This window comes from Hermetia illucens, chromosome 2, assembly GCF_905115235.1.
Source record: "Hermetia illucens chromosome 2, iHerIll2.2.curated.20191125, whole genome shotgun sequence".
NCBI classification, from domain to species: Eukaryota; Metazoa; Arthropoda; class Insecta; order Diptera; family Stratiomyidae; genus Hermetia; species Hermetia illucens.
The window spans coordinates 74,777,802-74,801,572 of NC_051850.1; the positions used below are offsets into that span (position 1 = coordinate 74,777,802).

Consider the following 23,771-nt stretch of genomic DNA (forward strand, 5'->3'; position numbering starts at 1 on the left):
TTACGTGAAGGAATAGGCCCTACAGGCCCATTCACCATCACTCGGAAACCTCGCGGTGTGGACGGAGGGCGTACCGTTTGAGATTGGCATCGAACCACGAGCATTATGTCAGTTTTTAATCGCCTTCGCATTGTGACTTAAAAACACGGGACGAAATCTCAAATCAGCTGAGAAACAAAGCGAATATTTCATGAAATCACATTGCAAACAATACATACAATTACATAAAATATTTCCTAAATAATTAGCTCCTCAAAACTCCGTTTTGGCAGCCAATGGAACAACTTTTATCGCGCTCGTCGTGCGTGCACACCGCAAGTTACGTATCCGTCTGCATCTGACCCATTAGAATATGAAACCGCAATGTGCAACATTAGGCAATTTCTGGGAAACGTGGGAAACACAAAATGCACATCAGCAAATACTTCATTCCAAAGTCCAGACGCAAGATCAGCAAATTATGTATACTAAATATAGGTGCAACGTAACCCCCGGTGACCAGTCTCTAAAATTAATTCAGATAAGTTACGTTTAGTTGAATTTTATGTGTAAAATAAAGTTTTATAGTGAATAATAAATCGTGTGTTTTTAAAAACCTTCCCGCTTGGTCCGAACACGTAATTGGCGCAGTCGGTTAAACTTGTGATAAATGCAAACGAAAAACTCTGAAAGAAAGCCGCGAAGGAAAATTCCGAGTTCATTTGCATTAATTATATAAAGTTTTTCTGGGGAACAAGTTAAGCCTTAAGGTTTCTTAAATTAGTGGCTGAGGCTGGCCCTAACCCAGACTAACAAATTAAAACTTAACAAAAAACTAAGCCGATATTACCGCGAAGGTATTCGGTCAATTTAAAAACAAATTAGCAAGAGCAGAAAACTGAGGCCAAAATAGTTGCTTGAGACACGGGTGAGGCTGCCCGAGATCTTGCCCATTTAAAACATAACAAATTTTCAAAGGCGGTATTGTCAAGAAGACTAGCCGTTCTACATACCAATATAATAATATTACCAATCAGTAGAAGCCGCGAAGGATATACTGATTTAATAAAACCAAATAAAATATATAAGTGTATATACTGTATATAAAGTGCATAAAGTGCCAAAAAGAAGCACAAAATAAAAAACAGAAACAGTGCATAAAATTGCAATTAAGTGCATTGAATGAACGACCGAAAACTCCAGCGAGATAAGTATTTTTCATTGAATAGAAAGTTTGCATTTCCAGAAAACATGGAACAGCAACTGGCACAATTACATCAACGACTACAAGAAAGAGAAGTCGAATTAGCCCAATTAGCAGCTGCAGTTCAGGAACTAACCGCGAACCAAAATACAAATTTACAATTTGGTCAGCTGGCAACGGAACTCCAACAAATAACCATGCAGCAAACTTCTGGAGATCCGCGAGACAAAATTCCGAAGGAAATTAGGTGAATGACAGGCTTTACAGGGACAAATGAAGTTTCATTGAATGCCTTCATCAGTAGCACCGAATATTATCTGAACTCTATAAACGACGAGGAGATCAGAAAAGCAGCAACCAGACAGATATATTTTGAAAAAATACAAGGAGCAGCAAAGGATGCTATTATTAATATTCCCGCACCAGATGATTGAGAGCTGATCAAGTCCAATTTAAAACTTCGCTTCAAACCAGACATGGAACCAGCGGATATCTACAGGAAAATTAACTGTTCAAGGATTAACACAGTAAGTGATTTAGCTATAGAAATTCAAAAAATTAAAAATAAAGCCGATGAGCTTATTTTATTTTATAAAAATGATTTGTACATAGACTTAAGTAATGTTAATTCCCTATTGGTCAATATATGTAAAGAAATGACACAGGGCGTCCTATTAGACAAAATTTATGAATTGTCCGATATATCAGAAATAATAAAAATCATGCAACTGAGAAGATACGAAAACTCCTGCATTAGGCCAGAGTTTCGAAAAATTAAGAATATTAACTCAGCGAGAAACGTGGATGCCATAAAAGATAAAAATAGACAGTCCCCATCTGACTCGAAAGGTTTCTCTCCTAAACGTTATCATTCATTTCAAAATCAAGGTGATTCCCAACAAACAAGACAACAGACACAATACACTACGACAAATTACAATAGACGCAACTACTCTAACGACTATACCCAGGACAGAAGAAATAATCCTCAATCGGAAACTCAAAACTAATCCCAATTATAACAATCATAATCGTGAAGAGTACCCTAATAGATCAAGACACTTCAGACGGAGTTCAGGCAATTCTAGGATGAATTCAGGCCGTAGTAGACAACACGAAGAGGTAACTCCTATGGAAATCGATAATGTCGAATCCACTGTCAAAACAACGAAAATAGAAATTCCCATAGAAGTGAAAATGGACCCAGGGAACAACCTGAGTCAAACCTAGTTAGTTCAAAGGAAGAGGAAAATTTTTTTTACAACTAGCCTCGGATGAACTACCTATGATTCAAATCACAATAAAAAATACGAAATATTTAGCTCTTATAGATACTGGATCCTCGTTCAGTATAGTAGATGAACGAATAAATAGTTTCCAGAAAATCAAAATCAAACCTATTCATTTCACTACCATTACCGGTAAAGACACAATCTATTTCGAAATTCACACTCCAGCTCCAGAAGAGTTTGAATCCCCCCACAGGCACGGATTAGATGGAAAGTTCGTGACCTTTCAAATAGAAAGTATCAGTTCATAATAGGCATCGATCTGCTAGATAATCTGAATACTCTGATAGATATAGAGCGAAAAAGAGTAACACTCAACGGCAAGATAATTCCTTTTATCAATAACCCATACCAATTCAAACAAGTTTGCGTATTAGAACAAACCCAAGATGATTACATGACCTTTCAAATAGAAAGTATCAGTTCATAATAGGCATCGATCTGCTAGATAATCTGAATACTCTGATGCATATAGAGCGAAAAAGAGTAACACTCAACGGCAAGATAATTCCTTTTATCAATAACCCATACCAATTCAAACAAGTTTGCGTATTAGAACAAACCCAAGATGATTACATAAAACATTTGAAATTAGATCACTTGAATAATGAAGAAAGAAGGGAAGTAATCAAACTGGTCAAACGATTTGAACAAGTTTTTTATAAAGAAGGTGATAAATTGACCAGTACTACAAGTATAGTTCATGAAATAAAAACTACCACGGACCAACAAATTAATTCCAAGTTGTATCGTTTCCCACCTTGCCATGAGCAGGAAGTGAGAAAACAAATAGCTCAAATGAAAGAACAAGGAATCATCCAAAAGAGCAATTCGAAATATTCGAGTCCACTGATTGTCGTACCGAAAAAGGCTGACAATTCAGGACAAAAAAAGTTCCGAATAGTAATCGACTATAGGAAACTCAATGATGTAACGGTGGACGATAAATACCCCTTACCAAATATAGATTCTATTCTAGATAAACTTGGAAGGTCCCAATATTTTTCCACTATTGACCTTGCTAAAGGATATCATCAAATCCTCGTTAAGAAAGAGGATAGGCCAAAAACAGCCTTTGCAACCCCGCATGGTCTTTATGAGTTTATAAGGATGCCGTTCGGTCTTAAAAATGCCCCAGCGACATTCCAAAGACTGATGAATGACATTCTTAGAGACTACATTAATAAGACATGCGTTGTTTACCTTGATGACATCCTTATTTTCAGTACTTCATTGCAAGAGCACATGAAATCTCTATCTGATATATTCAAAGTTTTGAATGCACACCAATTAAAAGTGCAAATCGATAAGTGCAATTTCATGCAAAAAGAGACAACTTTTTTAGGACATGTAATCACTAAGGAAGGATTAAAACCTAATCCAGAAAAAATAAGCGTAATCGAAAACATAAAAATCCCTAAGAATGAAAAACAAATAAAACAATTTTTGGGTTTAACGGGCTATTATCGAAAGTTTATAAAAGACTATGCGAAAGTAGCCCAACCAATGACGAAATATCTGCAAAAAGGCATAAAAGTCAATCCCAATAATCCAAACTTCATAGACGCATTTGAAAAACTTAGATCCTTATTATTTCCCATCCCATCTTGCGATTTGCAGACTTTACTAAGCCTTTTCAACTCGCTACCGATGCATCTAATTATGCGATAGGTGCTGTTTTATCCCAAAACGGCCATCCAATTTCATTTGTCTCAAGGACATTAAATGTTCACGAGAGAAATTATTCCGCAACCGATAAGGAATTTCTCGCCATTATGTGGTCCGTTAATTACTTCCGACCATACCTCTACGGAAATAAATTCAAAATTTACACTGACCACCAGCCAATCAAATATCTGAATGCTAAGTATAAAGGCAAAGACCTCTCACCTCGGCATCAACGCTGGTTATTAAAGTTAGGTGAATATCAATATGAAATTGAATATATGAAGGGAAAGGAAAATCACGTAGCAGATTTTTTAAGTAGAATTAATCAAACAGAGGAGGAACGTGAAAATGCTTCACACAGCGACAATCGCACTAATTCCTATTCAGATTTACAAGTTCTTGTTAATGAAGAAGACGACGTTACAATGGCTACAATACATTCTGTTGAGGAAGAGCTTCTCGATCATATTCCTATTAAGGAAGAGATCGTCAATAAATATAAAACGCAACTAATTTTAACCAACAACAAAACACAGGAAATAGAAATTATTCACAAAAGGCGAATTATTTATATAGCTGAACACGATTTCGGAAACCTAGGTGAACTTTTCAGACGATATATTAAAAAAGGAATTACAGCAATCTTTTCAGAACTTCCAGATACAAAATACAATATAGTACAAGAGAAACTTAGAGAAATGTACTCTAACGATCCTCAAATTACATTCATCCGGTGTTCATATCGAGCACAAGATATAAAAACTGAAGTAGAAGCAGTGAAACAAATTTCTTTGTATCACGTTAGAGAAAGTGTACATTCAGGTATTCAAGAAACTTTTAACAGTTTGAAAAATAAAATTTTTTATCCAAAGTTAGCCGAATTGGTTCAAATTGTCATAAATCAATGCGATGTATGTCAGGAAGTCAAATCTGACCGCAATCCAATCAAACCTAAATTTTGCTTTACCAAAACACCCACAGAAATCAACCAAATTATTCACGTGGATCTTTACTTTATAATGAAATGCTGTTTCCTTACTGCCATTGACATATTTTCCAAATTTGCTTCAGCCTATTACTTGCCCGACCGAAACCATACAACCATTATTGAAGTTTTAGAAGAACATTTTGCTAAAATAGGCAAGCCAGAAAAAATAATCGCAGGAAATGAATTTAATACTATCCAAGTAAAGGAATTTCTACAGACGGAAGGTGTAAAACTACATCTTACGAAAGCTCATAGCCACACGGGTATAGCTGACGTAGAAAGATTGCATAACACTATTGCGGAAAAATTCAGAATTATTACTCTAAGGAAGAAAAAATTCTCACCTAAACAAGTATTGCAGAAGGCAATTAGAAATTATAACCATAGGTTCCATTCTACTATAAAGTGTATTCCCCGAGAAGTTCAAAGTGGAAAAGCAGACGTTGAAAAGATAAAAGAAAATATAAACAGGTGTAAAAAGAAATACATAAGTAAGCTTAACAAAAATAGAGAAAGTTATAATGAAACCAGGACTGAAGGATTCATAAAGAACTATAAGGCAGTCCGACAGAAACACCTACCTAAATACAGAAAAGCGAACTTAGAGAATGTCCATCCAACTAATATTAAACGAAAACCCAAATTTGCAGACTACTCCAAGGATGAACATTTTATTATCACTCATACCCAAAAGGAAATAATCGAAAAAATATTAAACGAAGGTCCTCTAGACGAAATTATTAAATCCAAATTTAAAATAGACATAAGTCGACGAGATCTTAGGACACTTATAGATCAGTCATGGCTTAATGACAATATAATTAACATGTATCTAAAATTAATAGCAGAACGCAACGAACAACAAAGTTCCAAAAATCTATGTGATGGACACATTTTCTGCTCCACGCCTTTTAAATTCCGGCTATAATGCAGTTCGTAGATGGACTCGAAATGTTGATATCTTCGCATATGATATCATATTAGTACCTGTTCATGTAAATAACGTTTATTGGTGTATGGCGATCATAAACTTAAATAACAAAACAATTAAGTATTATGACTCCTTGGGATCACCAAATTCTCACCTGTTAGATTCCCTGGAAGAATATATGAAAGAAGAATCCCTAGATAAAAGAAAACTACCATTAGATTCACCTCCATTTATTAAAGAAAATGTAGTAGATTGTCCTCGCCAATCAAATAGCAGTGATTGTGGGGTATTCAGCTGCATGATTGCAGAGTACATCGCAAGGAATAGCGAAATAACCTTTTCACAAAATAACATTCCAGACCTAAGAAAAAGAATGATCTTAGAGATTACCGAAGGAAAACTATTATTATAAGTTTTTATCTTCTCCTATTATTATTATTTTGTTAAGGGAAAGTCGCACCGCGTCCTTGAAGAACTATTGTGCCCCTTTTACTGGTTATAGTGTACCTGTTGATCATAGTATCTCAAGCAGGCCAGTAACCGTTAGGAACTTTAGTATGTTCCCCACTTCCAGAAGTTTCAGCTTTGCATCTGGTATTAAGTGTTCTCCCAGATGTATCGACCTACTTTGCACAAGTGCCGGACACTGTCCCAGGACGTGCATAGAGGTTTCGTCCTCCTCCTCACAGAACCTGCAGGCAGTGTCCGTAGATATCTCTAGCTTCCCTAGGTGGTAGTTCAGCCGACAATGACCAGTGAGAATTCCCACTATGATTCGGAGGTTCTTTTTGGTGAGGTTTAAGCAATCCTTTGTGCGCATGGGTTCGTATCCCCCAATAAGCACCCTGGACTGCTCCATCCCTGGTAGGCCCGCCCAATATAATTCCCTCAACCGTTTTTCTTCGTTTCTTAGATTCATAGCCATGAAACCGTTTCCGATTCCACAGAAGGGTTCTGGCCCGTATAAAGGCATCCCTGCTCCCTTCTTGGCTAGTTCATCCGCTGCCTCATTGCCTTCCAGCCCAGCATGGCCTGGAACCCAAAGTATCCAGACCTTGTTGGACGAGCCGAGTGTATTCAGTCTCTCAAGGCATTCCCATACTAGTTTAGAGTTCACCTGGTTGGACCTAAGTGCCTTGATCGCTGCTTGGCTATCGGTGAGAATAGCTATGTTCTGCCCCCTGTAGTTCCTTTGCAGATTAAAGGAGGCACATTTGTCTATGGCGTAAATTTCCGCCTGGAATATGCTAGTGTACCTGCCCATTGGCTCAAAGTACATTTTCCTTGGACCAATGACACCGGCACCCGCTCCCTCTGCTGTGAGGGATCCGTCAGTGTACCAAGTAATCAGTTGCTGGTTTAAGTCGTATGTCACAGCCACGCTTTCCCAGTTTGTCTTGTTACTCCAACGTGTTTCAAACTTCTTATCGAAGTGAAACCTCGTTGTCATGTTGTCCCTCGGTATCAGTAATTCGGGATACCGCCTAGAAAGGATATCAATCTTAATTCGATTTAGGCAGCTCCCCGCCTCACTCATGCTACCGGCCATCCTGAATATTGATCTCCTTGCCTGCATCTGTATGTGCAGATGGAGAGGGGTTAATTCCAGAAGGACCTCCAGGGATGCCGTTGGGCATGTCCTCATTGCCCCACTGATACACACGCAAGCCAGCCTTTGGAGCTTATGTAATTCCCTGGCTTGTGTGCTGAGTTGGGTTCTTTCTGCCCAGATTACCGCTCCATAGGTAATCATTGGTCTTACTATTGCAGTATATATCCAAAGTAGTATCTTCGGGCTACAACCCCATTTTTTTACTGCTATGGATCTGCAAGTCATCAGAGCCCTCGTGGCTTTCCGACAAGTGTTTCCGACATGTGTCTTCCAGAGTAATTTTTGGTCTAGCGTGATTCCCAAGTATTTGACCTCTGTTTCTCGTTTCACCTCCATATCATGTAATGTTATGGCTTTCAGGTGATCCAGCTTACGCCTCCTAGTGAATGGTACTATGGTGGTTTTGGTTGGGTTGATCCGCAGTCCCACCTTCCTGCACCAGGCACTAGTAACCCTTAATCCAGTTTGGATTCTATCACATAGGGTATCTTCATATTTGCCCCTACAGATTAGAACAATGTCGTCCGCGTAGCCCTGGACTTGTATTCCAGTATTAGTTAACACGTCCAGTAGTTCATCCACTACCATACTCCACATCAGCGGCGATAGTACTCCGCCCTGTGGACAGCCTTGAGTGGTGTTCATGATAATAGAATTTGTACCTGTTTGTACCTCTATTTGTCTGCTTTCTAGCATTTTGCCCATCCAGAGTGCCAGGGTGTTTCCCACTCCTTTGCGGCTCAGGGCATCCTGTATCTCTGGGTGCGATGTGTTGTCGAATGCTCCTTCGATATCCAAAAACGCGCACAGTGCAATTTCTTTTGTTTCAATGGCGTCCCGTAGTACCTCTGTCAGCTGATACAGAGCAGTTTCAGTTGACCTTCCTGCCCGGTAAGCGTGTTGACAGTGATGTAAGGGATTACGCTTTAGAACGTTAGTTCTAATATAGTTGTCTATGACCTTCTCCACCGTTTTGAGTACGAACGATGTTAGGCAGATTGGTCTGAAAGATTTAGGGTGAAAAGGATCCTTTTTACCCGCCTTCGGAATAAAGACCACTTTTGCCCGTCTCCATGCCCTTGGTATGTAACCCAGTGCTATGCTCCCCCTTACCACCCTCAGAAGAGACTCTAGGATAATTCCTAGGCCCCTCTGGATAAGTGCAGGGAAAATGCCATCTGCTCCGGGAGATTTCATTGGTTGAAAGGTTCCCACTGCCCATCTTAGCCTAGCTTCTGAGCATACCTCTTTTGCTAGTTTCCAGCTCTCTTTCCTTCCCCTTTTATTCGTTGTTGGGGTGTCAGGCAGATTATTGTCGCCTGCCGCCGAGGGGTAGGACCCCGGGAAATGAGTTCTGAGAAGCAGGTGTACCCTGTCCTCCTCATTCTCGGTGAATGTCCCATCTTCCTTTTTCAAGCAGACAGAGGATATTCTCCCGTCTTTGGCTACAGCCTTGTACAGCCTAGTTGCTTCTGTGATCTGTTCAATCCCTTCACAGAATTCCCTAAAGCTGTTCCGTTTCGCTTCCCTGATGGCGTTGCTATACGCAGTCAGTGCATTTTTATACCTCCGCCAGTCCCCGGTTCGTTTTGCCCGGTTAAAGAGTTTTCGTACCTCCGTTCTCATTCTGGCTAAGTTTCTGTTCCACCATGGTACATCCCTTGATGACTTGACTGTCTTGGCCGGACAGCTGGCCTCATATGCGTCAATGACGATTGTGTTGAGGTCTTCCACCACCGTTTCTAATTCTAATTCGCTCCTGATGTCACCGCTCCCTTGAAGGTGGGCAATGTTGTTGCTCAGGTGCATTGTGTAGGATTCCCAATCCATTCTCTTGGGATTCCTTATTATTCTTTTTATTTCGGAGTTACCCTCAATGTCGAATCTGATTATCCTGTGATCAGACATTGAGGGTTCATCCGACACCCTCCAATTCCTGACCATCCCGTTCATTAGGGTATTTCCTAGAGTTATATCTAGTACCTCTTGTCTGGTGCTGGTCACAAATGTTGGAGTGTTCCCTACGTTGTATATTTCTAACTTATTACTAAGAATAAATTGGAGAAGGTACTCACCTCTACGATTAGTGTCACTGCTTCCCCACACTACGTGGTGGGCGTTGGCATCGCAGCCGAGAAGAAGCGGTAACGCCCTCTCCTCGCAATACTCCGTCAGCTTTGCGACTTGTTCCGGTGGAGCCCGGCTCTCGTCTCCTGGGAAGTATCCCGATGCTACCACTACCTTTCGAGTGCTCCTCCCGACTTCCAATGAGACTTGGATAGCCACAAGGTCCCCGGTTAAGAACTCTGAAAGACATATGTATTTTTGATTACGTTTGAGAATTATGCAAGCTCTTGGTTTTTCACAAGACGAGTCCCAAATTACCTGCATGTCTCCTCCTTGCAGACCGCGAATCTGCCCCCGGTACACCCAGGGCTCCTGAGCCAGCACTATTCCAATGTTCTCCTTGGAATTTGCCCTTGCAATCACTGCAGATGCAGCTCTCGCATGGTGGAGGTTTATCTGGGCTATCCTAGTGCTGGCCATTGGCTCCGTTATTGTTTGGAGCTCTTCTCCACTGTCGGAGTGTCACCCTCCTCCTCCGACATGGCGCTTTCCTGCGCGTCGGTGTCCACCCCGAGCCCTAACAGTCCTAGGTCTAGGTCGTCCAGCTTCTGCTCTTCACTGGGCAGCAGGTCTATTTCCCTGGTTGATCCCGTTCTTTCCGCCTCTATGGCTTCCGCGACTTCTTCAGGGACCTCGGTAAGTTTTCCACCCGATGCCTCCTCCGAGGTTTCTTTCCTTGGCTTTTCCTTGTGCACATGCACGGGTATGTTGCCAAATCGGTAGTTGATATGACAACTCCGACGTTTAATTGCCTCTAGGGATCGGTCATCTACCCCGATCGTGAGGAGTTTACCCTTTCCCTCCACCTTGCTTCTGAAGACTCTCCATAGTCGAGTATGGAGATCTTCGTTCTGAGCAATTAGGAGTCTCATGAGGTCTTCTGTTACTATTGCCGCGGCCTTTGGGAGAAAAACTGTCACCATGTGGGCTCCTGGTATATCATCTCCAGCACATGTTGACAGTTCCACCCCTTCCCAGCCTGGCAATCTAGGAATTATGGTTCTGACCCCCCTTCCGTCGCACAGTCCACCAGTATAAGGCCTGGTCGAAAGCGTATCCCGGTGAACACCAGTTTCGACGTCCATCCCTTGATCATCTGCTTGACGACCAGTTCTTCAATGGTTTCCTGTTCCTCCCGAGTGAGTATTTGCTCGGGAAACCTTTTTGGCAGTATGGCCAGCCGAATGCCCTTGACCGCACTAGCATAGCTAATGCCGGGCTTCCTGGGTCCTGCCTTCACTCCTGACCTGCCCGGGTTTTCTCCTCCCGTGGGTTCAGGTCTGGGTTTTTTGGGGGCATTCCCTTCATGCGGGCTGATCTCTGCTGCTCCCCGCTTTCTCGGCTCCGGTAGAGATGGCTTAGGTCTGTCCTGAGCCTTCTTAAGGGCCTCTTCTGGTTTCAGGCCTTCCTTCAGATAGCGCAGGTACCATTTAACCCCGGCGCCACTGAGACCTGTCTCCTTCCTGACGTCTGTTATGTTTATCTCAGACGTGCTTTTGCTGGTCCCTGCTCTTTGAGCAGTGGTGTTCGTTGGCTGTAGTCCATGCAGTATACCAATGCTCACCTTGGATCCACTGCTTGACGTCCCAACTTCTCCCTTCTTGGGTGTAGTCACCTGGCTTTCAGTAATTCGGAGACGTGCCTCCACCTGATTAACCAGTTTTGGTGCGGTACGGGGCCCCGCTTTTTTGGTTTTTGTTTTTTTTTCCAATTTAGTACTCATTTGATTCCCACGAGTATGGGGGTTAAGAGGTCCGCCGTGCCATAGCCCCCCGTAGCACGGTAAGATCTAACTTACTCACTGAGGCGACCAGGTATCAGTGAGGCTCCTTTCGAATACAGTCAGTTACCCCCGACTGCAAACTATCCAATGGGCACGGTTCGCATGACACCCTGGATTGGGGGAGGTGTTTTTCGACTCCCCAGTCTAGATCCGTAGCGTTTTGTTAATAGTAGGGTCACCTCGTACAGGGTGTGGCCATCACCACTCACTAACGGTCTTGGTAGACGAGAGGCTTGGCCCCTGAAAAGGCACACACCGTCCCAGAGGAGAGACAACTCATCCTTAGACAAAGATAGGTTGGCCTCAGGGAGCTATGTTCCGCATCAGTCTATCCTGCAGTACACTGCTTGACCCCTATCTTCTCCTAAAAATTAGTCTTAAGTAATCCCAATAATCATTATACTAATAATACCACAAACCTGCAGATTATCATGGCATTACTGATACTATTCAGTTGGATTAATCCAGCGAAAGGATTATTGAATATTCACGAAATTAAAGAGCAGACAGGGTTTGCAGAAATTCAACTAGACAAAACTGACATCGTTTCCAAAACAAACATAATACTTCACGTTATCAACACCACCGAAATTTTGGACCTGATAACTGACTTTAGGACGAACGCAGAAAATTTAGACGGACAACATAAGGACTTAATACTCACAGAACTCAGACATTTGACAAACAAAGTTAGAACCCTTATACCTCAGGAAATGAGACATAAACGTGGACTTATTAATTTAGTAGGAAATACCCAAAAATGGCTATTTGGAACAATGGACGCACAAGACAGACAAGACATCGACGATCACCTAAAGACACTTGATTTAAATACCCATAACTTAATCACTACAATTAATCAGCAAGTTGAAATTAATAAAAACTATAGTGAAACGTTTAAACAGCTCAAAGAAATAGTTAAAAGAGACCGGGAAATTATTTTGAATAGAATTAATAACCTCTCAATGGCAAATAACCATTGTTATGATCAAATGTTTAAAATTCAGATAATCAAAAGTAGAATCGAACATATTCAAGATAACATTGCCTCCACTAGGTATGGTTTATTGCATCCAGGTATCCTCACTGACGAAGAAATCCAAAAATATGAAATTAATTTAAATAAATTAGCTTACGTTAAAGTTGGAGTAGCCAAATCAGAAAACAATTTGTTATTATTTGCAATTAAAATACCAAAGGAATATATAACAGTCCAATTGAAAATGGTTATACCTGTACCAAATGACCAAAATAAGGAAATAGATTACCCAAACGAAATTGTATTTAGTCTTAACAATTCTGTATACAAATATGAAAAACTTAAATACTTGAACGAACTTAGTATAAGTAAACATTGTATGTACAAGCAAAATTGTAATCTTATAAAAAATTTAAATATAGAAATATTAGAATTAGATATAGAAACGATTCTGTTATAATTAAGAATGCCAAACAATTGGAAATAATTCAAAATTGTGATTCAAGAAAATTAATTTTGTCCGGAAACCAATTATTACATTTCAGTAATTGTCAAGTTAAAATTCTCGACCACTATTTTTCTAACATAAAAGAGAAAAGTCAACACCGTTTTTTCTACCCAACCAATCAAATAAATCAAAATTTCACAGATAAATTTACTTTGGATGATATTATATTATATAATGCTGAAAACATACATAAAATTGAAGAACTCCAAGTTCATAGCATAGCCAGGGTAAACTGTACCCGGCCATGAGAGAATTCGGTATCCCGACGAAATTAATAAGACTGACTAGGCTGACCCTGACCAATGTGCGAGGCCAGATAAAAGCAGCAGGATCACTCTCAAGACCATTCGACATCAACAACGGTCTACGACAAGGGGATGCGCTATCATGCGTCCTCTTTAACCTGGCCCTCGAGAAGGTGATCCGTGATGCTGAGGTGAATGCAAGAGGTACGATCCTCTTCAAGTCCACCCAACTACTGGCCTATGCTGACGATATCGACATCATGGGAAGAACCACCCGAGACGTTCAAACTGCCTTCATCCAGATCGAGCAGGCGGCCATTGGCGCGAGATCTTGGGCTGCACATCAATGAAGGCAAGACAAAATACATGGTGGCAACGTCAGCACCGAAGACGAATCAACCAACAACATCAAACTGCACTGGTCAAACACAAGCACGAACAAGAATAAGGATAGGGGAATACAACTTGAGACCGTTGACAATTTCTCCTATCTAGGGTCGAAAATCACAACCGATAACAACTACTATGATGAAATCCGCGCACGGTTGTTGTCAGCCAACAGAGCCTATTTCAGCTTACAAAGACTGTTCCGCTCGAAACGTCTCACCATAGGGTCAAATCTCTTACTGTACAAGACTATGATCTTGCCAGTCCTCATGTATTCCTCGGAAACTTGGGTTCTTAGCAAGAAAAATTGCGAACTCTTGGCCGCGTTCGAGAGAAGAATCCTCCGAAGAATTTTTGGCCCCCTACATGAGGATGGACGATTCCGTAGCCTACACAATGACGAAATCTACGAGCGATACCATGACCATCCGGTTGTGGATAAAATCCGATTCAATAGGTTACGGTGGGCGGGTCACTTAATCCGTATGGATGAAGATGATCCCACCCGGAAAGTCTATAATGGCAACATCTATGGTAGAAAAAGAAGACGAGGCAGACCCTGCCTAAGATGGAGCGATGGTGTAGGTCAGGACGCCAGACAGCTTTTAGGGATATCGAATTGGTGGACCTCGGCGCAAAACCGGGATGTCTGGAGTTCCTTATTAAGGCAGGCCTAGACCGGATACCGGTTGTTGCGCCGTTGATGATGATGATGATGATGATGAAGTTCATAGAAAAATCACATATGGTATTAATATTGGTTTTGTTTTTGTAATTGTATTTGCAATTTTTGGAATATTTGCTTACCTTAAACGAAATAGTAAAGTTTGTAAAGTTCAAGTAGAAAATCGAATCCAGGAGAACTCAAAGAGAAGGGAGGGGGAAGTTACGTATCCGTCTGCATCTGACCCATTGGAATATGAAACCGCAATGTGCAACATCAGACAATTTCTGGAAAACGTGGGAAACACAAAATGCTCATCAGCAAATACTTCATTCCAAAGTCCAGACGCAAGATCAGCAAATTATGTATAATAAATATAGGTGCAACGTAACCTCCGGTGACCAGTCTCTAAAATTCATTCAGATAAGTTACGTTTAGTTGAATTTTGTATGTAAAATAAAGTTTTATAGTGAATAATAAATCGTGTGTTTTTAAAAACCTTCCCGCTTGGTCCGAACACGTAATTCGCATCGCTTGCGAGTGATATCGACACGCAGCCATAACAGGACCTTGGAGTTCCCATATGCTAAACTCTTATCCTGGATTTGCGATGCGCATAATGAGATGTCAGTTTGCGTATTGCACTTATTGTGAACCGGTCGTAAGAGTCAAGGAAATGCCAGCTCCTACATCATATTTGTCCTCTAGTGAGGTGAATTCACAGCCAATCACAGGCAAGCGGAGCGTAACGAGAGTAATCTCTTAATTAACTTGGAAGTTAGAGTCTAAATAGTTTTCATAACTTGGGGCCAAAAGGTAATCAAGCAGAATGTTCATGTAAAAGTCAATGATAGTGAAGCGATAGTGAAATCACTTAAATGGATCAATCGGTGAGGGTGACAATGAAATCACTTAAGTAGAACGAAATATTGATCATATCCGATCAATTAGAAATCAATTAGGTCAAAGTCTGGAATGAAATCTTCATCTCAAAGATTATTGGAATCAATTAATAGAAAGTGATGGGAGGAATGATTATTCAAAGATTTTACGATCACTTCATTGGATCAATAGCAGTCTAGAAATGTGAGGAACGATGGATGAGGTAACTTGCCCTTCCATAATGGGAATCGCGTCCTCGTGATCCTCATTGATATCTACCATGATATTTGCATTGTTTATCTTTGTTTTACAACAAAAGTATATTATTGGCAAAATAATCAATATTGCGGTAGTGATGGCAATATCTGTTATAATGCTTGTCCAGGTAATTGTTTTGGATTTAAAATTTATCTCTTCTAGGTTTTCCAAATGTTTATGATGAACATATTACAAAGTCAAATTACTATATTCCCCACAGCTAATATTCCTAATTACATTGGGTAGTATGACGTTATTTTCAATGTAGTACATTTGGTTCTTAAACGTAAGGTTATTTATATTTATTTGAGAATTTGCGTATTTAATCAAATTATGTCGTGGTAATATAATATTTTGGTCTTTATCATTTAAATTTTTTGTTACAATGATATTTTTCATTTATTTGTTCGACTTACTTGAAGGAGCGATCTTTCCATTCCCTAAGTGGGGTGAACTCACACCAAAAACGGATCGATGAATGATTTCGATGGCAACGCATGATAAACACGTCAATGGTCTTTCGCAACCATTTATCAATTTATATTTGTCGAACAGATGGCTGTGTGCTGGAGAGCTCTTTGCTGAGACGAAGGGATTTATGTGTGCTATTCGGGTCGGCGTGGTCGCCACCCGAGTTTATGAAAAGCGGGTGGCGAACGACCAATGCAGAATATATGGTTCGGCACTGGAGACGTTGGACCATCTTATTTCTGGTTGCACTATAATGGCGGCGGTGCAATACACAATGCTGCATGTAAAGTGATTAACCAAAGCTTTGCATACAAACATGGAATGATCACGGGAACATGTCCGTTTTACTGATATGAGCCCCAGGCACTACCTAATCGTCCTGTTTACAGTATGTATTGTAAAACAAACCCAATGTCCTGTTAGTTCAGAGACGGGTCGTTCTGCGCACATTATTGATATTGCTATACCCCAAAACAGCAACATTGAACGTAAGTACGTGGAGAATACGGTGAACTATGAGGCACTTGTTTGGAAATCAAAGAAATTTGGCATCTCGAGCGGTTGGTTGTAGATGCCATAATACATGTATTGTACCAAAATCCCTCATGGCTTCCTCTGATGTCCTGGAACTATGCAAAAAGATACCATTCCACATTCATGCTCGAGATTGCGGGGAGTTCTCTACGGATTCTTCCATTTACCTACCACCGGCCACCACCACCAGCGCTCCTTTATCTTTGAAGTAGGTGGGATGGTCAGAGCCTAAATGCTTGGCACTTAGTGGCAGTATTATATGAAATCCGTAACTTGCCCAGATTGTGAAACCTCTAGAAAATAAATAAATAATGAGAAGAGTCTTTTTATAGTTATTTGTTTTTCCAAGCTAGAAGTAGTATCATGAATTTTGTTAATCCACTAATGTTAAACACATAAGAAACTAGCGTTGATCTTATTCAACCACTTCTTGCCCATCGCTGTCGAGCGCTTATCAAATTAGTGAAGTTAGTTATGTCCGCCAATCTTCTCGCAACAATATGGCTGCTAGCTGTGAATATCAAATTAAATCTGTGTTTTCGCGTCTGCAACATCAAGATAGTGGTAATCTTTTACATAAAATGTGGCTATTACTGCAAATATCATAATTCAAATTAAATTAAAATCTTACTATTATTAAGAAACCTGCCGGGTGTTAAAGTTGCTTCTTTTGGGTCAAATTGGTACCCATTAGGAGATGTCAACGGATATCCACTACTAGTTATGTAGAAATGAAAGCATCGTGTACCCAAACATTATTACTTAAAATATCAACAAACTCATTCATATCTGACGCACCGAGCTTCCCGTTTCCGACTTGTTAAACATTCAGCACAAAATCGAATATTTCAAGCTCCCAATAACCAGTTTATTATATTATACAATAAATCGCGGGTCAATTTCGGGCAATCACAATTATTAATAGTATTTCTTACCACATTAATAACATAAATGAGTAAAGTGCTTTTATATTACTACTACCTGTGAATACAAAATTAAAGCTGTGAACGTGACACACTTTTCACATGTGCAACATCAAATATTACCATTATCTTTTACATTGCTATTACCGCAAATATTAATATTGAAATTATCTGAGACGATTGCAAATGAAACTTCAACAGTTAAAGAGTGATAAACACTTGTTTCAGTAGAACCATTTTTACTTTCATTATATTCTTTCAAGTACTTTTTCGGGATCGCGATGAATTTTTTGAGGCAAATCGATTGATATCAACTAACACTATTTATACGATCCGGAAAAAATAAATTTGTGTTTGGAAGCCGATTACGACGAGCCGACCCTGCTTGTGAACGGGAGAAAGGCTGAAGGAAAAGAAGAAGAAGCACATAGTTAAAAGTAGTTTGACGTATTCACTTATCCATAGACAAAAACATGTCAAGCTCACCTATTGCTTAAAAAGTCCGGGCCACAGGTAGATACTGGACCGCTACCACACTCCCCATTGCCGCTCAAGAAGGGAAATCAATGCGAGTACGCACGATTTCAAATTGCCCTGCCCTTCAGCATGCCGGCCCCACTTGGGAATGGGTTAGTGAGATTGCCAAGTTTTTTTCTGCGCAGAAGTGAATACGTGAAACTACTTTTGGTTATATGGCTGAGCACGCATTAGTCCCATGGCCGACATATTCTTTTGATCTCCCTCTTATAAATACCATTTCACGAAGGTTGTGGTTTGTCTTTCTTTAGCGCCTATCATGTGTACGAATAAGTTTCCGGAAGCATTTGCAACGGGGGCATTTTAGGCTTGGTACTGCTCATTAGATATACTGTGGTCCGGCTGGCATGACAAACACAGTTGATCCGCTTTTTTTATATCTCGCTCATACTCAGGAGGAGAGCAATTTGAAATCGTGCGTACTCGCACTGATTTCGCATGTTTGAGCTGCAAGGAGGGTGTGGTAGCTGTATAGTATCTACCTGTGGTGAGAAGCTTGGAAGGTTTACGTCATCCGATCCGATTATGTCAGTTTCTGATCGCCTTCGCGTTAGTTATGTGTCTGATAGACACTTCGAGTAAAAAAATAAATAAAACGGAATTTTGTTCAGAAAAGAACCGTTTATTCCCGTGGTAAAAACAGTCTTTGTAGGATGTTATCAAACGTGCATTTCCCAAGTTTATTGGAAGTAGTCCATTCCTATGTGTCAGGTCCTGCAGGTTCATCGTCTGGCTGGTTACCATGGTCAGTAGGAAGAGTTCCCTGAAATTTTCGTTTTCTTTTTGGACTTATCTAATTTTTGGTTTTTGTCTGTAATAACTGTAACAAGATTATTCTTCTTAATTTTGGGTTTAGTAAATCTTCGATTCAATTTGTTTCGTCTACATTCTCTTCTAAACACTACCGATTCTTCGTTGTAATTTTCTGGGTTTTCTCTATTTTTATTTAGTTTTGTTAATCGTCTATTGGTTTGATCAAGTAGTAAACGTTCTATTTCGGGATAGAGTTGTGTTTGAAATTGTCTAAGTTTTTCTAGATATTCATGATTACTAGTGTACTTCCCGTCTTTGTCAAACTTGTAGGTTCTGCCGTAGAATAATTCAAAGGGAGTGTATTTCGTAGCTGAATGGATAGCGTTGTTGTAAGTGATGATTACTTCATTAAGTATGTCTTCTGGGTCCTTGTCTCGGTATTTGTCGTGTATTATTCTGTAAGTTTCAGTGATAGTCGAGTTAAGTCTTTCTACAGGTCCGTTGCTGCTTGTCTGCTGGTAAGAAACTAAGTAATGATTTAATGTATATTGTTTACAGAAGTCTTTGAAGATATAATAGAAGATGTAAATTCGGTTCCTTGATCGGTTACGATTGTGACTAGATTTCTGGGAATACTGTGTAGACTAATGAAATGTTTGAGTGATTTAATAATATTTAGGCTGTTTCGAGTTTCGAGAGTGTAGGCTGCCGCGAATTTCGAGAACTTATCAATGATGGTTAGTATGTAGCGTTTGTCTATTGTGTATATGTCCATATGGAGTACGTCTAAAGTTTTTTTTGGAGGATCTGGGGTTTGGTGCTTCGGTTTTTGAGGATTTCTGTCATATTTAAGTGTTTGGCATTTTTCGCAACTGTTGATTATTTGTGTGATTTTGTTCTTCATAGAAGGAAAGTAATATTCTCTGTTGAGATGACCGAGAGGCTCATTTATTCCTCGATGGTTACTTTTTAGATGGTATTCAGTAATTAAAGCATCTTGTTCATCGCTCTCACTTATTTCTTTTAGGATTTCCATGCATCTTACGACCTTAAAGTTTTTGGATTGAGAAAAATAGTTTGAATGAGTTTCCTATATTATTCTAAAAATTTCTTCGGTGGTATATATTGCAGTTAGTCTATTGGGAGGAATAAATTTTTTGAAGATGTCGATAAGGTTTGTTTCCGTATATTCTTGCATTCGAATGATACGTCGCTGTTTATTTCTGAATGGCATTTCGAGAATCGTTTGGGGTCTATTGTTAGTCTTTTCAAGTACCAATTGAAGAGAGAATTCGCTTAAAGGGCGTTCAGAAATAGGGATTCCTGTATTAAGGTTTTCTTCTGCGGAATGCACAGTGGAACCCATAGTACTTTGTGCGGATGTACCTGGAGTATCATTAACATAAACTTCAGTTAAGTTTTTATTGTTCGTCTCTTTATTGATTTTTATTCGACTTAAGGCGTCTGCGTTACTGTTCTGGCTACCCTTTTTATAATGCAATTTATAATCGTATTCTTCTAGCTTGAGCCTCCAACGTATCAGTCTAGAATTTGGATCCTTTAGATTCATCATCCAGATAAGGGGTTTGTGATCTGTCACTATTGTAAACATCCTACCGACTGCGCCAGTTATGTGTCTGATAGACACGTCGAGTAAAAAAATAAATAAAACGGAATTTTGTTCAGAAAAGAACCGTGGTGAAAACATTAATGTCTTTCATTTCATTCTTTACAATATTTTATAACATGATTATGCTGATTTTGATAATGCACATCCGGCATGTGCTACATAGAGTTTGTTAGCCGGAATGAATGTATTTTATTTCATTACTGTTAAAGTGCAATATTGCTTTTATTAGGTGCATTTGGTGTATTTGATTACATTTGAATTTAGGTGCATTTGGTGTATTTGATTACATTTGATTGTGGGAAATTAGGTGTCTATACGGTTTGTTATGGGGACATAACTCGTTCGACTTAAAAACATTCCGACGAAATATCAAATCAGCTGAGGAAAAAACAGAATATTTCATTAAATCACGTTCCATACAATACACACAATTACATAGAGTATTTCCTAAATAATTACTTCTTCAAAATTCCCTTTTGATAAGACACCCGAAGGCTCACGACTGATATCAACACGCAGCTATACTAGGATGTAGGAGTTGCCATGTGTCAAACTGACGTTTTCCCCCCAGCCAATCACAGCAACGCGGTAATGTGTATATAGTTGTACGCATGAAATGATTTATTGTATGGCGGAAAACAGAAATGACACTTTTTAATAGAACTTATTAAAAGTGCTCTGCGAAAATTTCCACTCTGGTTGCAAAAATCGAACAATTCAAAATCTTTAGTGGTGTCGAGTAGCCGGTATGATGAACAATATATTAGGCTGTGTTTTAGATGAATTTCGAGCATTTGGAATAATCAAGACTTGGCCTTTCTATTCGCGATAGTCATATTTATTAAGCTTGTAAATACTGATAATTCGGGACTCACTTGTTCCAATCAAGACTTGTTAGCACTAATGAAGGGAACAAATGGTTACCGAAATATCGGTTTTTGGAAGCTAAATAGATAACACTAGCGAATGGAAAAGGCAGGTGTTAATTATTTCAAATAATTCCATCGCTAGAAACCGGGACATCACAAGCAAACAAAACCTTTGATACCTGAAGCGCCGAGCTTCCGGTTTTCCGACTTGTTCTAACTTCGGTCAATTGATATTACAATTTGGATTAGTCAATGTATTTACATGATCTATTTTTCCGGGAGTTAGCGAATATTAATTACCATTTGTTTGAATCCAATTATGAACTTTATTTACATGCAAATATATACAGAAACTCTACATGGAGGAATTCTCGAGAGACGCGGTACCTATGGGGTTTATTAATGTTTGACCCCATCTCACTGGCTGTCAATCCTCTATTGATAAATGGCTTACAAAGGTAGAGAGACCTTCATTCCGCTTTCGCTTTTTCCTGGCTAACCACACCCAGTTTCCTGCGACGTCGGCACCTAGCAATAGCCCTAACCCAACACAACCGTGGGGTATATACTCTCGAGCCCATTATCCGCATCAATTACTCCCTGAAGTTCTCGTTTCAATGCAGCTATAGTGCGCTCATTGTCGCGGAGGAGACTTAACTCGGTTTGCAGTAGATTAAACTGACAGGTTACTGTTTCATACACCTTTGCCCAGTGTACTGTGATGATCTCTTTGACCTGAAAGGGAAGCTCGCCCATAGTACAATATTTGAGATCCACGGGATTGACAGGAAACCGAACTTCTAATTGGGTACCATTACACACGATTGTGACTTTATTAACCTGCCCTTTAAATCTGACTCCTAGATGGGGGTTAATGCGCCCAATATATATATATATATACCTGGCGTACCAGGTGTATCGCCAGCTGAGTTGCAAACGCAGAACTGCATACGACCAGGCGCGTGTCATGGGTTGCGGATAATGACATGACCCACCGGGTCAGCCACGAATATAGCAAGTTAATCCTGTAAATAAGTAGCCGCGGACAAGCAGAACGTTTCCCTTTGTGTTCGTCCTCCCTTACCGATTCTTCCCGTTCAGGGGGAGTAAACCTCCTTAACAAATCCGTAATCCGAGGTGAAGGGATCGACGCGGCTATCGGATGAATTGCAGTGACGTTACAGTGTATTTCTGCGGCTCCCCTCCAAATAACTTCCCTGCCTTTGTAGGTAACCATCGGACATTGCAACATTGGGGCTCTGTTCCAGGGTTGACTGCCTCCCCAACACTCGTGGCAACAAAATTGGGGATAACTTTTCAAATTCTTTGATGAGACCCCAGGGACACAAAGACAGTACCCAACACAGTTAAGGGTCGTTCAACAACATCAGAGCGTCTCTTCGCCTTGGACGTTTTGGCGGTTATGCCGTCAACCACCAGGGACGGGAGACCTAGACGTCGTATGGTTTGGACGAACAATCTTAACGAATTTATCGTCCGCGCCTATTACCGGGTCACGGATTTGGAGCGGAATCCATCAGGGTACAGACACCGACTCCATGACGCCTTCATAACCCGCTTCCCGGAACTAAGTCATGTTCCGGAGCAGAACGTTGTTAATCAATACCGGGTGATAGTGAAAAATACTCGAGTTGCTCTACCAACTAGACAACAAATTTTCCACGAAGTTTACGTACGTAACTGAATTCGACGTAGAAACAGCCCTTGACAAAGCAGGTAACTGGAAGAAGCCAGGAGTTGACAAGATTCACAACTTCTGGCTGAAGCACTCGCAGGATGTTGGCAAATCAATTTAATCAGATGATTGCCGATCCTGATTTAGTTCCACCATTTTTCACCAAGGGGGTAACTTTCCTCATCCCCAAGGAACAGGGTGTCTCTTGCCCTTCAAAATGTCGACCAATTACTTGTCTTCCTACCATCTACAAGGTCTTCACTTCAGTTCTGTGCGCGAACATCTCAAAACATCTTGATGTTCATAAATTGATAGCTGAGGAGCAGAAGGCTCCCCGGGGCTGCAAAGAACAGCTTATAATCGATACGGTAGCTGTAAAGCAGGCTATCTATCAGAAACGAAATAATTCGATAGCCTACATCGATTATAAATCAGCCTTTGACTCCATATCACATTCGTGGTTACTAGAAGTGTTACGCTTATACAAACTCAGCCCGAATGTCGTTCTTCTTCTGAGAACAGTAATGAAGAATTGGAGCACGAAGCTATCGGTATCCTCACAAACATCAGGAGAGATACCAGTCAGGCGTGGCATTTTCCAAGGCGACTCTCTAAGCCCACTGCGGTTTTGAATGGCTTTGAACCCACTATCCGATCTTTTGCATGAAAGCAAATATGGATTCCAAGTCAAGCATGGCATATTGTCGAAATGTATATTAAGCCATTTAATGTACATTGACGATATCAAATTGTATGCTAAAGACGAAAACCAATTTCGCTCTTTGCTGGACATCACCAACCAGTTCAGCAGGGATATCGGCATGCAGTTGGGTTTGGAGAAATGTCGCATAAAA

At 40.3% G+C, this 23,771-nt stretch overlaps 2 long non-coding RNA genes across 5 annotated transcripts; one reads left to right on the forward strand and one right to left on the reverse strand.

The window, feature by feature from the left end:
• Nucleotides 1-14,933: 14,933 nt before the first annotated feature.
• Nucleotides 14,934-15,724, forward strand: LOC119647965. The gene is made up of 3 exons (XR_005248990.1): nucleotides 14,934-15,254; nucleotides 15,316-15,595; nucleotides 15,667-15,724. It is a non-coding gene; the product is annotated as an uncharacterized LOC119647965 (long non-coding RNA).
• Nucleotides 15,661-18,098, reverse strand: LOC119647957. Of its 4 annotated transcripts, none has more exons than XR_005248978.1 (3): nucleotides 17,919-18,098; nucleotides 17,141-17,835; nucleotides 15,661-17,078 (listed from the first exon to the last, which is right to left on the reverse strand). It is a non-coding gene; the product is annotated as an uncharacterized LOC119647957 (long non-coding RNA). The 4 variants fall into 4 exon arrangements; XR_005248977.1 differs by having other exon boundaries at nucleotides 15,661-17,102; nucleotides 17,155-17,835; nucleotides 17,919-18,097; XR_005248976.1 differs by having other exon boundaries at nucleotides 15,661-17,054; nucleotides 17,919-18,097.
• Nucleotides 18,099-23,771: the final 5,673 nt, after the last annotated feature.